We start from the raw sequence: 17,211 nt of genomic DNA on the forward strand, positions 1-17,211 counted from the left end.
GTGCAAAGATCTGTCATGATATTGGACCTGTGTTTTTGTATCCGAGGGACATAGTGCTGGTGTGGAATAAGAGCCTGTACACCATGCGGATGGGCTGTCCAGAACAGGAGTTTCTGGCTTCTGACACACTGTTAACAACCAGATGCCATCAAACCGTTGAGTAAACTGTCTTTATAAAACTGTCATTGTACATATTTAACATATTTTGGCAGGACCTTGGGAGTATCAGACAGTAACTCTTGATCCAAGACATTTTAATGGTGCTTTCAACACTTACGCTGTTCTCACAAAGTCGTTTTATCACCACAGACAGGAGTTTGCCTGAGACACACAAGGGCCTTGGCACACGGCAGCACTTTTTACATGATTCAATCCATTAAAATGTCACAGCCAGTCAAAATATATGACATGTCACATGCCGTGGCATGGATCCCTAAAACAACCAAGCTGGACTTCATTCAGGTCTTATTTTTCAGGTCACATATCAAATCAATTCAATTCAGTTCAGTTCAATTCAAAGGGCTTTAATGGCATGGGGAAACATATATTTACATTGACAAAGCAAGTGAAATAGATAATAAACAAAAGTGAAATAAACAATAAAAAATTAACAGTGAACATTACACACACAAAAGTTCCAAAATAATAAAGACATTTCAAATGTTATATTATGTCTATATACAGTGTTGTAATTATGTGCAAATAGTTCAAGTCCAAAAGGGAAAAGAAATAAACATAAATATGGGTTGTATTTACAATGGTGTTTGTTCTTCACTGGTTAACCTTTTCTTGTGGTAACAGGTCACAAATATTACTGGTGTGATGGCACACTGTGGTATTTCACCCAATAGATATGGGAGTTTGTCAAAATTGGATTTGTTTTCAAATTCGTTGTGGGTCTGTGTAATCTCAGGGAGATATGTGCCTCTAATATATCATGGTAAGTCTATTATCGGGGCCAATGTTGTCACGTCCTGAGCATAGAAAGCTCTTATTTTCTATGATAGAGTAGGTCAGGGTGTGACTGGGGGTTTTAGTCTAGTTTATTATTTCTATGTGGGGTTCTAGGTTTGTTTTTCTATGTTGGTGATTGGGTATGATTCCCAATTAGAGGCAGCTGGTAATCGTTGTCTCTAATTGGGGATCATACTTAAGTAGCTTGTTTTTCACTTGGGGGGTTATGGGATATTGGTTATATGTAGTTGCTTTGTAGTCACGGTTCGTATATTCTTTATTTATTTTGTATTTTTTCAAAAGTTTCACTTTCTAATAAACTATGTGGAACCCTACTCACGCTGCGCCTTGGTCCGATCATTATTATAACAAATATGACAGAATATCCCATCCGACCAGGACCAAGTAGCGTGACCAGGTGAAGGAGTCCTGGACTTGGGAAGAGATTTTGGATGGGAAAGGATCCTGGACTTGGGAAGAAATCCTGGCAGGACATGATCGCCTTCCATGGCGGGAGACGCAAGTGGTGAAGGAAGCACAGCGATGACGACAGGGTTCGCGGCCATGACACAAGCCCAAGAAGCAACCTCAAAATATTTTTTGAGGGGGGCACATGGGTTGGTCGGCGAGGCCGAGGGGCGAGTCGGGGAGCGAAGAGGAATATTGGGGTGAGTCAGAGTCCATTGAGGAGTTATTGGATAAATTGGAGGAGAGTGAACGGAGGGGAGATTTAGACTTTCAAGGAATTGTTGGATAAATTGGAGGAGAGTGAAGAAAGAGAGCTGTTGGTTTGGTGTAGTATGTACGGCATTCGCCCTGAGGAGCAATGCCACCTGTGTCAGCTCCCCGTACTCGTCCTGAGAAGTGTGTTAACTTCTTTGGGATAGGTGGCAGTATTTTCACGGCCGGATAAAAAACGTACCCGATTTAATCTGGTTACTACTCCTGCCCAGAAACTAGAATATGCATATAATTAGTAGATATGGATAGAAAACACTCTAAAGTTTCTAAAACTGTTTGAATGGTGTCTGTGAGTATAACAGAACTCATATGGCAGGCCAAAACCTGAGAAGATTCCATACAGGAAGTGCCCTGTCTGACAATTTGTTGTCCTTCTGTTGCATCTCTATCGAAAATACATCTGTGCTGTAACGTGACATTTTCTAAGGCTTCCATTGGCTCTCTAAAGCCGCCAGAAAGTGGAATGGGGTGTCTGCTGTCTCTGGGCGAAGAACAGCAGGAGAATTTGGAAGTGGTCAGCCTGGGGACAGTGACACTGGAGATGCGCAGTCACGAGACTACTCCATTTTTTTCTTTCAGCCTTTGAATGAATACAACGTTGCCCGGTTGGAATATTATCACTATTTTACGAGAAAAATAGCATAAAAATTGATTTTAAACAGCGTTTGACATGCTTCTAAGTACAGTAATGGAATATTTCGATTTTTTTTGTCACGAAATGCGCTCGCGCGTCACCCTTTGGATAGTGACCTGAACACACGAACAAAACGGAGCTATTTGAATATAACTATGGATTATTTGGAACCAAAACAACATTTGTTGTTGAAGTAGAAGTCCTGGGAGTGCATTCTGATGAAGAACAGCAAAGGTAATCCAATTTTTCTAATAGTAATTCTGAGTTTAGGTTGTCCCAAACTAGGTGGGTGTCAAAATAGCTAGCCGTGATGGCCGAGCTATGTACTCAGAATATTGCAAAATGTGCTTTCGCCGAAAAGCTATTTTAAAATCTGACACCACGATTGCATAAAGGAGTTCTGTATCTATAATTCTTTAAATAATTGTTATGTATTTTGTGAACGTTTATCATGAGTAATTTAGTAAATTCACCGGAAGTTTTCGGTGGGTATGCTAGTATGAACAAAACATGCTAATGTAAAAAGCTGGTTTTTGATATAAATATGAACTTGATTGAACAAAACATGCATGTATTGTATAACATAATGTCCTAGGAGTGTCATCTGATGAAGATCATCAAAGGTTAGTGCTGCATTTAGCTGTGGTTTTGGTTTTTGTGACATATATGCTTGCTTTGAAAATGGGTGTGTGATTATTTCTGGCTGGGTACTCTCCTGACACAATCTAATGTTTTGCTTTCGCTGTAAAGCCTTTTTGAAATCGGACAATGTGGTTAGATTAACGAGAGTCTTATCTTTAAAATGGTGTAAAATAGTTGATTGTTTGAGAAAATTGAATTGTGGTATTTTAGTTGGTTTTGTATTTCGCGCCGTGCGATGCCATTGGCTGTTGGCTAGGGGTTCCGCAGGCGGAACGGGGTTCCGCTAGCGGAACGTCTGTCCTCAACAGGTTAAAGTTCCGGTACAATTGAGGCCGGCTATACGCACCAGGTCTCCAGTGCGCCTTCACAGCCCAGTGCGTCCTGTGTCACCTCCTCGTACTCTCCCTGAAGTTCGTGTCCCCAGTCCGGTATGTCATGGGCCTATTCCTCGCACTCTCCCTCAAGTGCACCTTCCCAGTCCGGTGCGTCCTGTGCCTGTTCCTTGCACTCGCCCTGAAGTGCGTGTCACCAGTCCAGTGCTACCTGTATCGGCCTCACACATCAGGCCTCTAGTGCGCCTTCACAGTCCAGGATATCCTGCGCCAGCTCTATGCACTGTGTCGCCAGTGCGCCTTCACAGCCCAGTGCGTCCTGTGCCAGCGCCCCGCACTTGCCGGGCTAAAGTGAGCATTCAGCCAGGACGGGTTGTGCCAGCTCTACGCTCCAGACCTCCAGTGCACCTCCACGGTCCAGTATATCCTGCACCGTTTCTGCGCACCAGGTCTCCAGTGCACCTCCACAGCCCAGTGCGTCCTGTGCCTGCTCCCCGCACTCGCCCTGAAGTGCGTGTCACTAGTTTGGCACCACCTGTGCCGGCTCCACGCACTAGGTCTCCAGTGCGCATTCCCAGTCCAGTACGTCCTGTGCCTCCTCCTCGCACTCTTCCTGAAGTGCGTGTCCTCAGTCAGGTACGTCCTGGGCCTGGTCCCCGCACTCGCCCTGAGGTGCGTGTTACCAGTCTGGCGCCACCTGTGCCGGCCCCACGGATCAGGCCTCTAGTGCGCCTTCCCGTTCCAGAGCTTCCGGCGACAGTACCTAGTCCAGAGCTTCCGACGACAGTACCCAGTCCAGAGCTTCCGGTGACAGTACCCAGCCCAGAGCTTCCGGCGACAGTTTCCAGTCTAGAGCTTCCGGTGACAGTTTCCAGTCTAGAGCTTCCGGTGACAGTTTCCAGTCTAGAGCTTCCGGTGACAGTTTCCAATCCGGAGCTTCTGGCGACGTTTCACGGTCCGGAACCTCCTGAGACGGCCCGCGGTCCGGAACCTCCTGAGACGGCCCGTGGTCCGGGGCCTCCTGAGACGGCCCGCGGTCCGGGGCCTCCTGAGACGGCCCGCGGTCCGGGGCCTCCTGAGACGGCCCGCGGCCCGGGGCCTCCTGAGACGGCCCGGCCCTGAGCCCGGGCCTCCTGAGACGGCCCGCGGCCGGGCCTAGCGCCCGGCTCTGAGACGGCCGGGGCCTCCTGAGACGGCCCGCGGCCCGGGGCCTCCTGAGACGGCCCGCGGCCCGGGGCCTCCAGGGACGGCCCGCAGCCCGGGGCCTCCAGGGATGGTCCGCGGCCCGGGGCCTCCAGGGATGATCCGCAGCCCGGAGCCTCCAGGGATGATCCATAGTCCAGAGTCTCCAACGACGGTCTGCGGTCCAGAGTCTCCAGCGACGGTCTGCGGTCCAGAGTCTCCAGCGACGGTCTGCGGTCCAGAGTCTCCAGCGACGGTCTGCGGTCCAGCGACGGTCGGCGGTCCAGAGCCTCCAGCGACGGTTGGCGGTCCGGAGCCTCCAGCGATGGTGGCGGATTCGCAGGATGAGAGGGTTCTTTGTCCTGCACCAGAGCCGCCACCGACACTAGACACCCCCCCATAACCCTCCCTTTTTTATGTTTCAGGTTTTGCGGTCGGAGTCCGCACCTTTGGGGGGAGGGGGGGTACTGTCACGTCCTGACCATAGAAAGCTCTTATTTTCTATGATAGAGTAGGCCAGGGCGTGACTGGGGGTTTTAGTGTAGTTTATTATTTCTATGTGGGGTTCTTGGTTTGTTTTTCTATGTTGGTGATTGGGTATGATTCCCAATTAGAGGCAGCTGGTAATTGTCTCTAATTGGGGATCATACTTAAGTAGCTTGTTTTTCACTTGGGGGGTTATGGGATATTGTTTGTGTAGTTGCTTTGTAGTCACGGTTTGTTTATTCTTATTTTGTTTTGTATTTTTTCTAAAGTTTCACTTTCTAATAATTGATGTGGAACGCTACTCACGCTGCGCCTATGTCCGATCATTATTATAACGAACGTGACAAATGTCAGCAATGTGAGGACCTCGTGGTCGACCAATAAGGTGTAAATAATGTGCTGTTCTGTACCGGATCTCTCTGTGGTCCACATTACAGGTTATGAGGTCTTTTCAGCATGCAGTGTGAAGTCAGTGGAGGGCTGAATGTAATATTCATCTCAGACATTTACAAGGAAGAACACATGGATCTAATAGCTGTGTTTTTCTAGCAAGTTTTACAGACCTGTAGGCAAACATACAATATGTTACAAGAAGTAGTCCAAATGATTACCCCCCTGTCAGTGAACTTCTCCAGCCAATTGCCATGTTCCAAAACTGGGTGTCAGAATTACATGCAGCCTGAAGTCGTTTTGGAATGTGACCCTCTGACATAGAAATGTCAAAGTATCAAACCCCAACTGCTGAGCTGTGGTTGACACTCCAATTTCATCCCATACAGTCGATGGCAGAGTTACAGGAAGTATACCAAAGCAACAGATGAGTTAGGAGCCCAATATGGCCATGTTCAGCATCAGAAATACATTCAGCTTCCACAGCAATCTCTAAGGTAAATTAACATTTCTTCATTGCTTTGTTGGCAGATCTGCTGCCATTTGAGTCGTGTTCCAGAGGATACGGCCTGCTTCTTTATGGACCGCTTTATTTTTAGACTCACCAACTTGTTCATGGAATTAGGATCAGGCCACACCGTCCCCACTCTCATCCTCCCAGAGCATGCCAACCTGTACACAGACACAGGGAAAATACTGGGCATTTAATGGTAAAACCCTGTCCTACTCTAACATCTAGCACCTGGAAATAATCCCAGTAGGTGAGACACGTCACACAGAGAACATACATAAAAGTGGGAATCCCACACACATAAGAGTCTGGGGGAGCAGGGGACTCGTCCTAGCCAAGCCTTTAGAAGAGTCAGGACAAGTGACAGCCCAATCCACTAGATGGCCTGAGGCCAATGATCAACGTTTACAAGTGAAACACTTCACATCCAGTCACACTATTGGAAGACTGATTTAAATAATGGGGGAAATGGAAAGTGTTCCTGTCTGCCTGTGAATGAGTTGAATGGAAGGAGTTGAATAGAAGGAGTTGAATAGAAGGAGTTTAATAGAAGGAGTTTAATAGAAGGAGTTTAATAGAAGGAGTTTAATAGAAGGAGTTGAATAGAAGGAGTTGAATAGAAGGAGTTGAATAGAAGGAGTTGAATAGAACGTGTTGAATAGAACGTGTTGAATAGAAGGAGTTGAATAGAAGTTTGTCCAGTTTATCTGCTGTTGTGGTAATATCCTGGACCTCTATGGCAGCTATTATATTTGGGAAGACTGAAGACCTGATGATAGGATAATAGGATATGTAAAAAATGACTCTTTGAATCAACCTGTCAACTGGTTAGAAGTAAATGAATTGGGTTTTCTCAGTTGAAAAAATGATGTTTGTTGAATCCAAATATATGATTCAATGCCATCTGGGGCGGCAGGTAGCCTAGCAGTTAGGGTGTTGGGCCAGTAACTGAAAGGTCGCTGGTTCTAATACCCTAGCTGACAAGGTTGAAAACGGTCAAAGTGACATTGAGCAAGGCATTCATCTGCTTCAGGGGTGCTGTACCTGTAAAACAACACATTTCACTGCACCTATCTGGTGTGTGACAAAACATATTTTATTATGTTAACCAACCTACGGTATATTTCAAGTTGCAACCTATTTATTTCAACACTCAACTTACATTTCCCCTTTGGTTAAACCTAATAAATAACTTTTCCCCTTTGGTTAAACCTAATAAATAAAGTTTCCCCTTTGGTTAAACCTAATAAATAACGTATCCCCTTTGGTTAAACCTAATAAATAACGTATCCCCTTTGGTTAAACCTAATAAATAACGTTTCCCCTTTGGTTAAACCTAATAAATAACGTTTCCCCTTTGGTTAAACCTAATAAATAACTCTTTCCCCCTTTGGTTAAACCTAATAAATAACTTTTCTCCTTTGGTTAAACCTAATAAATAACTTTTCTCCTTTGGTTAAACCTAATAAATAACTTTTCCCCTTTGGTTAAACCTAATAAATAACGTTTCCCCTTTGGTTAAACCTAATAAATAACTCTTCCCCCTTTGGTTAAACCTAATAAATAACTTTTCCCCCTTTGGTTAAACCTAATAAATAACTTTTCCCCTTTGGTTGAACCTAATAAATAACGTTTCCCCTTTGGTTAAACCTAATAAATAACTTTTCCCCTTTGGTTAAACCTAATAAATAACTTTTCCCCTTTGGTTAAACCTAATAAATAACTTAAATATATACAAGGATGAGTATAAAAAACATTAAGAACACCTGCTCTTTCCATGACATAGACTGACCAGGTGAATCAAGGTGAAAACTATGATCCCTTATTGATGTCACTTGTTAAATCCACTTCAATCAGTGTAGATGAAGGGGAGGAGAAAGGTTAAGGAAGGATGTTTAAGCCTTGAGACAATTGAGACATGGATTGTGTATTTGTGCCACTCAGAGGGTGAATGGGCAAGACAAAACATTTAAGTGCCTTTGAACAGGATATGGTAGGTGCCAGGCGCACCATTTTGTGTCAAGAACTGCATGGCTGCTGGGTTTCCCATGTTTATCAAGAATGGTCCACCACCCAAAGGACATCCAGCCAACTTGACACAACTGTGGGAAGCTTTGGAGTAATCCCTGTGGAACATTTTCAACACCTTGTAGAGTCCATGCCCAGATGGAAACTCAATATTAGGAAGGTGTTCCTAATGTCTGGTATACTCAGTGTATATATAAAACCCATTTTTTAAGTAGATTTTTTACTTTGTAATTACCTATACAAATGTATTCAACTAGGTTACAAGGAATTCAATCAATTTCTTGTTAATGAAAATATTAAGTTGGTTCCATAACATGAAATAATATCTCCAAACACTTTGTGTGGAACCAAAATAGCCCGATAACATCAAAGACTCAGCACCATATTTTACAGTAGGGATAAGGTACTTTCTGTATATGCATTGTTCTTTCGAATGCCAAAACCACCTGGATTGTGTGGCAAAAGACCTCTATTTTTGTGTCATATGACCATAGCACCGGTTACAGTCCAAGTGCCAATACGGTTTACCAAACTCCAGGCGTTGCTATGGCCAGATAACATGAAAATAAAGCTCTTTGGATATTCACACCAGAGATGGGTTGGGCCTTCGAAAGAACAATGTAGAAAATACATTACATTACATTTACATTTAAGTCATTTAGCAGACGCTCTTATCCAGAGCGACTTACAAATTGGTGCATTCACCTTATGATATCCAGTGGAACAACCACTTTACAATAATGCATCTAAATCTTTTAAGGGGGGGGGTAGAAGGATTACTTTATCCTATCCCAGGTATTCCTTAAAGAGGTGGGGTTTCAGGTGTCTCCGGAAGGTGGTGATTGACTCCGCTGTCCTGGCGTCGTGAGGGAGCTTGTATTGGAGAGAGTCTCAGTCTTAAATCATTTTCCACACACAGTCTGTGCCTGTATTTAGTTTTCATGCTAGTGAGGGTTGAGAATCCACTCTCACATAGGTACGTGGTTGCAAAGGGCATCAGTGTCTTAACAGCACGATTTGCCAAGGCAGGATACTCTGAGTGCAGCCCAATCCAGAAATCTGGCAGTAGCTTCTGATTAAATTCAATTTTCACAGAACCACTTGTTGCAATTTTGACGAGGCTCTCTTTTTCAGATATCGGTAAGTGGACTGGAGGCAGGGCATGAAAGGGTTAACAAACTTCTCTGTCTTAATCATAGCCTCAATTTTGTCCCACGTATTGAATATAAGTGTGGAGAGTCTCTGTAATCCTAGATTCAGATAATTCAGGCGAGAAAAAACACCACCCAGATAGGCCAGTCGTATGAGAAACTCTTCATCATGCAAGCGGTCAGACAAGTAAAATTATGGTCAGTAAAGAAAACTTTAAGCTCGTCTCTCAATTTAAAAAAATGTTTCCGTACCTTGCCCCTTGATAACCAGCACACTTCTGTATGTTGTAAAAGCGTTACGTGGTCGCTGCCCATATCATTGCATAGTGCAGAAAATACACGAGAGTTCAGGGGCCTTTCTTTAACAAAGTTAACAATTTTCACTGTAGTGTCCAAAATGTCTTTCAAGCTGTCAGGCATTCCCTTGGCAGCAAGAGCCTCTTGGTGGATGCTGCAGTGTACCCAAGTGGCGTCGGGAGCAACTGCTTGCACGCGCGTTACCACTCCACTATGTCTCCCTGTCATGGCTTTTGCGCCATCAGTACAGATACCAACACATCTTGACCAACAAAGTCCATTTGATTTCACAAAGCTGCCCAGTACTTTAAAAATGTCCTCTCCTATTGTCCTCATTTCCAGAAGAGGATGTCTTCCTTAATTGACCCCATAAACTTAACGGACATATACCAGGAGCTGTGCCAGGCCCGCCACGTCTGTTGACTCATCTATCTGTAACGCATAGAATTCACTGGCTTGTATGCGAAGCAGTAATTGTTTCAAAACATCTCCTGCCATGTCACTGATACGTCATGAAACGGTGTTGTTTGATGAAGGCATTGTCTAGAAGTAGAATTACTGATGCTAGCATTGGATGTGTTTGTGGAAGCAGAACAACTTGTGTCGTCGACAGGTGCAGGTGTAGTACTGCTGGTAGTAGCAGGTGTAGTACTGCTGGTAGTAGCAGCACTACCTGTAGAGCTGGTATGTGTCTCTATGGATGCGGGTCTTACTTTTTTTAACCATTAATCAATTTTCAAGATAACGGAATGAGCAGCAGCTACGCTTGGCTACATACGGACCGGTAGTGGAATTCCTGCGAGAGAGTAACGGTTAATGTGATTGGATGTTAACTATTTGACTAGTCTACCTGTATTTGACATTGTGTTGCTATTTCGCTGAACACTAGATTGTAATTGTATTTTTGGCAGTGAAACGAGGCTACTCAGACGAGAAAAAAACCTCACCCAAATGTATAGCCCCGTTGGAAAATATAAATGGACTGTTTGAAAATGTGAATAATTTTCAAACAGTCCATTTCGTAAAATTTTTACAAAAAAAATGCGAATCACATTTTTAGTTGGCGTACCCCCGACGGCATTGTGCGTACCCCAGTTTTGGAATACCTAGTCTAAGATCTCTTCCAATGTGTTCTTCAACCTCATAAAATATTTTAGAAAAATGCTCAGTGTCGTTTTCCTCACAAGGGGAGGCTGCTGGTGTATTGCAAACAGGGGGTCCAACACTTTATTTATCTGAGCAATTGTATTAGTGTAAAATAATATAATTTGGAGCATAGAATACAGATCAGTATTTGTATTATTTATTTTATACAGTCTTTTTTGCAAATTTTTATCAAGGATCTAATAATGTATGTATGTATGTATGTATGTATGTATGTATGTATGTATGTATGTATGTATGTATGTATGTATGTATGTATGTATGTATGTATGTATGTACAGTGGGGGAAAAAAGTATTTGATCCCCTGCTGATTTTGTACGTTTGCCTACTGACAAAGAAATGATCAGTCTATAATTTTAATGGTAGGTTTATTTGAACAGTGAGAGACAGAATAACAACAAAAAATCCAGAAAAACACATGTCAAAAATGTTATAAAATGATTAGCATTTTGATGAGGGAAATAAGTATTTGACCCCTCTGCAAAACATGACTTAGTACTTGGTGGCAAAACCCTTGTTGGCAATCACAGAGGTCAGACGTTTCTTGTAGTTGGCCACCAGGTTTGCACACATCTCAGGAGGGATTTTGTCCCACTCCTCTTTGCAGATCTTCTCCAAGTCATTAAGTTTCGAGGCTGATGTTTGGCAACTGGAACCTTGAGCTCCCTCCACAGATTTTCTATGGGATTAAGGTCTGGAGACTGGCTAGGCCACTCCAGGACCTTAATGTGCTTCTTCTTGAGCCACTCCTTTGTTGCCTTGGCCGTGTGTTTTGGGTCATTGTCATGCTGGAATACCCATCCACGACCCATTTTCAATGCCCTGTCTGAGGGAAGGAGGTTCTCACCCAAGATTTGACAGTACATGGCCCCGTCAAATGATGCGGTGAAGTTGTCCTGTCCACTTAGCAGATAAACACCCCCATAGCATAATGTTTCCACCTCCATGTTTGACAGTGGAGATGGTGTTCTTGGGGTCATAGGCAGCATTCCTCCTCCTCCAAACACGGCGAGTTGAGTTGATGCCAAAGAGCTCCATTTTGGTCTCATCTGACCACAACACTTTCACCAGTTGTCCTCTGAATCATTCAGATGTTCATTGGCAAACTTCAGACGGGCATGTATATGTATCCTTGAGCAGGGGAACCTTGCGGGCGCTGCAGGATTTCAGTCCTTCACGGCGTAGTGTGTTACCAATTGTTTTCTTGGTGACTATGGTCCCAGCTGCCTTGAGATCATTGACAAGATCCTCCCATGTAGTTCTGGGCTGATTCCTCACCGTTCTCATGATCATTGCAACCCCACGAGGTGAGATCTTGCATGGAGCCCCAGGCAGAGGGATATTGACAGTTCTTTTGTGTTTCTTCCATTTGCGAATGATCGCACCAACTGTTGTCACCTTCTCACCAAGCTGCTTGGCGATGGTCTTGTAGCCCATTCCGGCCTTGTGTTGGTCTACAGTCTTGTCCCTGACATCCTTGGAGAGCTCTTTGGTCTTGGCCATGGTGGAGAGTTTGGAATCTGATTGATTGATTGCTTCTGTGGACCGGTATCTTTTTTACAGGTAACAAGCCGCGGTTAGGAACACTCCCTTTAAGAGTGTGCTCCTAATCTCAGCTCGTTACCTGTACAAAAGACACTTGAGAGCCAGAAATCTTTCTGATTGAGAGGGGGTCAAATACTTATTTCCCTCATTAAAATGCAAATCAATTTATAACATTTTTGACATGCGTTTTTGTCGATATTTTTGTTGTTATTCTGTCTCTCACTGTTCAAATAAACCAACCATTAAAATTATAGACTGATCCTTTCTTTATCAGTGGGCAAACATACAAAATCAGCAGGGGATCAAATACTTTTCCCCCCCACTGTATGTATGTATGTATGTATGTATGTATGTATGTATGTATGTATGTATGTATGTATGTATGTATGTATGTATGTATGTATGTATGTATGTATGTATGTATGTATGTATGTATGTATGTATGTATGTATGTATGTATGTATGTATGTATGTATGTATGTATGTATGTATGTATGTATAGCTTTGTAATAGCTACAATAATGTGGCATACAACCTTCCTTTCTCAGGTAGTTTTTTCCTCTTTCAGAACCTTTTCATAATCCACTTAATCCACATAATCCATAATCCACACTACATCTGAAACTATCAAAAAAATCTGAACATTGAAATGGCATCAATGTGGGTCCAATGTGTCTGCTCAATTTGCCCTCGCACTCCATAATCCTATTTGTTTGCATATCTGACACGAATCTGATCTTTTTCTTGTAGTCTGAAAAGCCCAAAAGCACATAGAATCTGACATGTTCAATGGTCAGTGCTACCTGGGGTCCTTGGGATGTCCCTACCCTAAACTCTAACCTTAACCCTAACCCCTACCCTTTTCCTTACCCTAAATCTAACCCTAACCCTAACCCTAACCTTAACTCTTAACTTAAACCATTTTAAATTTAAACTTCATTGGGATTAGGGACGTCCCAAGGATGCTGGATATCACAGATGATTTTAATCACATTCATAGCTGGTTTGAAATCAGAAACAAATCAAATTCATGGTCATGAACGGTTAAATTTTATCTATTTGCTCTCAAGATTTTTTTGTCTCTTATGTGTTGGGCGCTAGCTACTCAGTTGACAATTTGCCAAGAAAATGTGCTAGCAAACTAGATTGTTTACACCCTGAGGTCGATGTCCCTGCCCCCCGATTCAATATAATTAGCATAATAAAAAACTACCCATAAAAATCAGTCAATTTAATCTAGAAATATCTGGGGGTTTTTGCATTGGACGTGTCTCAATCCACCACATCCGACTATGTCGCACTTCCGCATCTACGGGCTATTGTACTGTAGTAGAGGCCAAATTTTAAATATATTTTGTATACCTAAAGGGTTCCTAAAGGGTTCCTAAAATTCAAAATCAAATAGCTAAATTATCCATGGTATGACCATCTTAAAACAATTCCATATGTCAGTTTAGTAGAATCCCTGAAAGAGATTCTGGAGGGAAATGGGAGGAGCCTGAAGAATGTCCAAAACAAACAGTTAAATAACTACAGTTAACCTCTCCACCCTGACCTCTGTGAGTCAACATGTACGGAAGGCTTCCCCTTACAGATGGTTGGCTAATTTATTTATAGACAAAGTGTGTTAGTGTTTTAGGATACAGGGATCAATGCAGGACTCAGCAAGGGCTTCTCCATGGGCTGGCTGGACTACTATGGTTTGTGTGTGTGTGTGTGTGTGTGTGTGTGTGTGTGTGTGTGTGTGTGTGTGTGTGTGTGTGTGTGTGTGTGTGTGTGTGTGTGTGTGTGTGTGTGTGTGTGTGTTCTATAGGAAACAGGCAGGAGATCTCCACAGTAGACCCAGGTGTGTGTAGAAGGAAACACAATTAAAAATATTTCCAAATGTTTGTATCTTAAATAGCATGAGCAGTGCACATTTGTACCAGCACGAGAAACTCTATATTTCATGAAATGCATAGCATTACTCAGTGTTTAAATGAATTAATCAGTGGTAAATGAATTTGCATTATATTGATTCTTGACTAGACCATTTGCCACAGATGAATAGGAGAAACCTTGTGAATGTCGTTGCTAACACCCTGCAGTCAGGTTTTCACACCAGTAGACCAGCAATATATGAAAACAACGCCTTCTGTGAACACGTGATGATGGTTACAAGGCGGTGCATATTTACATTTGGTAAGATAATATTTTTGAGACATTACCATTGGTGTATTAAAAGGCTCAGAGAGTGTGTGAGGATGTGACGGCAGCAGGGTAACTGAGGGCTTGGTCGTTGCATAGGGGTGTTTGCAGTATATGGAGTTCATGCGTGAAAAACACATTATTTCTTGGGGATGCTGATGGTGATGCTAGACCTATTCATGTCGTCCCTTCAGCACCGTCATGCCACCCCCAAGCCTCATTGCAGCTGCTCTTAATACGATGTGCAAGTTGTGTCGTCGTAAGTCATACTTCCGGGTCCTGTCCCCTAATCCTTTGAATGGGCTTGATGATTACATCGACAAATTCATGAAAATGCGCTCATTTAAGATATACAGTACCAGTCAAAAGTTTGGACACACCCACTCATTCAAGGTGTTTTTCTTTATTTTTACTATTTTCAACATTGTAGAATAATAGTGAAGACATCAAAACTATGAAAGACACCCTTTGCCTTGATGACAGCTTTGCACACTCTTGGCATTTCTCTCAACCAGATTCATGAGGTAGTCACCTGGAATGCATTTCAATTATTAACAGGTGTTCATTTGTGGAATTTCTTTCCTTCTTAATGCATTTGAGGCAATCAGTTGTGTTGTGACAAGGTAGGAGTGGTATACAGAAGATAGCCCTATTTGGTAAATGACCAAGTCCATATTATGGCAAGAACAGCTCAAATAAACAAAGAGAAACGACAGTCCATTATTACTTTAAGACATGAAGGTCAGTCAATCCGGAAAATTTCAAGAACTTTGAAAGTTTCTTCAAGTGCAGTCGCAAAAAACCATCAAGCGCTATGATGAAACTGGCTCTCATGAGGACCTCCACAGGAAAGGAAGACCCAGAGTTACCTCTGCTGCAGAGGATAACTTCAATAGAGTTGCCATCCTCAGAAATTGCAGCCCAAATAAATGCTTCGCAGAGTTCAAGTAACAGACACATCTCAACATCGACTGTTCAGAGGAGACTGTGTGAATCAGGCCTTCATGGTTGAATTGCTGCAAAGAAACCATAACTTAAGGACACCAAAAAGAAGGAGAAGAGACTTTGGTCCAAATGTTTTATTTTTTGTTCCAACCGCCATGTCTTTGTTAGATGCAGAGTAGGTGAATGAATGATCTCCGCATGTGTGGTTCCCACTGTGAAGCATGGAGGAGGAGGTGTGATGGTGTAGGGGTGTTTTGCTGGTGACACTGTCTGTGATTTATTTAGAATTCAAGGCACACTTAACCAGCATGGCTACCACAGCATTCTGCAGCGATACGCCATCCCATCTGGTTTGTGCTTATTGGGACTATCATTTGTTTTTCAACAGGACAATGACCCCAAACACACATCCAGGCTGTGTAAGCTCTATTTGACCAAGAAGGAGAGTGGTGGAGTGCTACATCAGATGACCTGACTTCTACAATCACCAACCTCAACCCAATTGAGATGGTTTGGGATGAGTTGGACTGCAGAAGGAAGGAAAAGCAGCCAACAAGTGCTCAGCATATGTGGGAACTTCTTCAAGACTGTTGAGAAAATGCCAAGAGTGTGTATAGCTGTCATCAAGGCAAAGGGTGGTTACTTTGAAGAATCTAAAATCTAAAATATATTTTGATTTGTTTAACACTTTTTTGGTTACTACATGATTCCATATGTGTTATTTCATAGTTTTGATGTCTTCACTATTATTCTACAATGTAGAAAATATTACAAATAAAGAAAAACCCTTGAATGAGTAGTTGTGTCCAAACCTTTGACTGGTACTGTACATACATATATACAATCTTACAAAAAAAATATGCCTACACAAGAAAGCTGATTCCGATCATTATTGAGATGATTGTGATATTAAAGATGACTGTTATTATGACAGTTTGACATAAATCCCTCAGAATATGTCCCTTTCTGTTGGAAACGTTGCAGGACTATAAAGCAGAGGCTCCTATCATCAGTCATCCCAGATATAACAGCTGCCATAGAGGTCAAGGATATTACCACAACAGGCAGATAAACTGGACAACCTTCTATTCAACACCTTCTATTCAACTCCTTCTATTCAACTCCTTCTATTCAACTCATTCTATTCAACACCTTCTAATCAACACCTTCTATTCAACACCTTCTATTCAACACCTTCTTTTCAACTCCTTCTATTCAACTCCTTCTATTCAACACCTTCTATTCAACTCCTTCCATTCAACTCCTTCCCTTCAACTCCTTCCCTTCAACTCCTTCCCTTCAACTCCTTCTATTCAACTCCTTCTATTCAACACCTTCTATTAAACACCTTCTATTCAACACCTTCTATTCAACTCCTTCTATTCAACTCCTTCTATTCAACACCTTCTATTCAACACATTCTATTCAACTCCTTCTATTCAACACCTTCTATTCAACACCTTCTATTCAACTCCTTCTATTCAACACCTTCTATTCAACTCATTCTATTCAACACCTTCTAATCAACACCTTCTATTCAACACCTTCTATTCAACACCTTCTTTTCAACTCCTTCTATTCAACTCCTTCTATTCAACACCTTCTATTCAACTCCTTCCATTCAACTCCTTCCCTTCAACTCCTTCCATTCAACTCCTTCTATTCAAGTCCTTCTATTCAACTCCTTCTATTCAACACCTTCCATTAAACACCTTCTATTCAACACCTTCTATTCAACTCCTTCTATTCAACTCCTTCTATTCAACTCCTTCTATTCAACTCCTTCTATTAAACACCTTCTATTCAACACCTTCTATTCAACTCCTTCCATTCAACTCATTCACAGGCAGACAGGAACACTTTCCATTTCCCCCATTATTTAAATCAGTCTTCCAATAGTGTGACTGGATGTGAAGTGTTTCACTTGTAAACGTTGATCATTGGCCTCGGGTCATCTAGTGGATTGGGCTGTCACTTGTCCTGACTCTTCTAAAGGCTTGGCTAGGACGAGTCCCCTGCTC

Source organism: Salmo salar, chromosome ssa18 (genome assembly GCF_905237065.1).
Source record: "Salmo salar chromosome ssa18, Ssal_v3.1, whole genome shotgun sequence".
Classification (NCBI taxonomy): domain Eukaryota; kingdom Metazoa; phylum Chordata; class Actinopteri; order Salmoniformes; family Salmonidae; genus Salmo; species Salmo salar.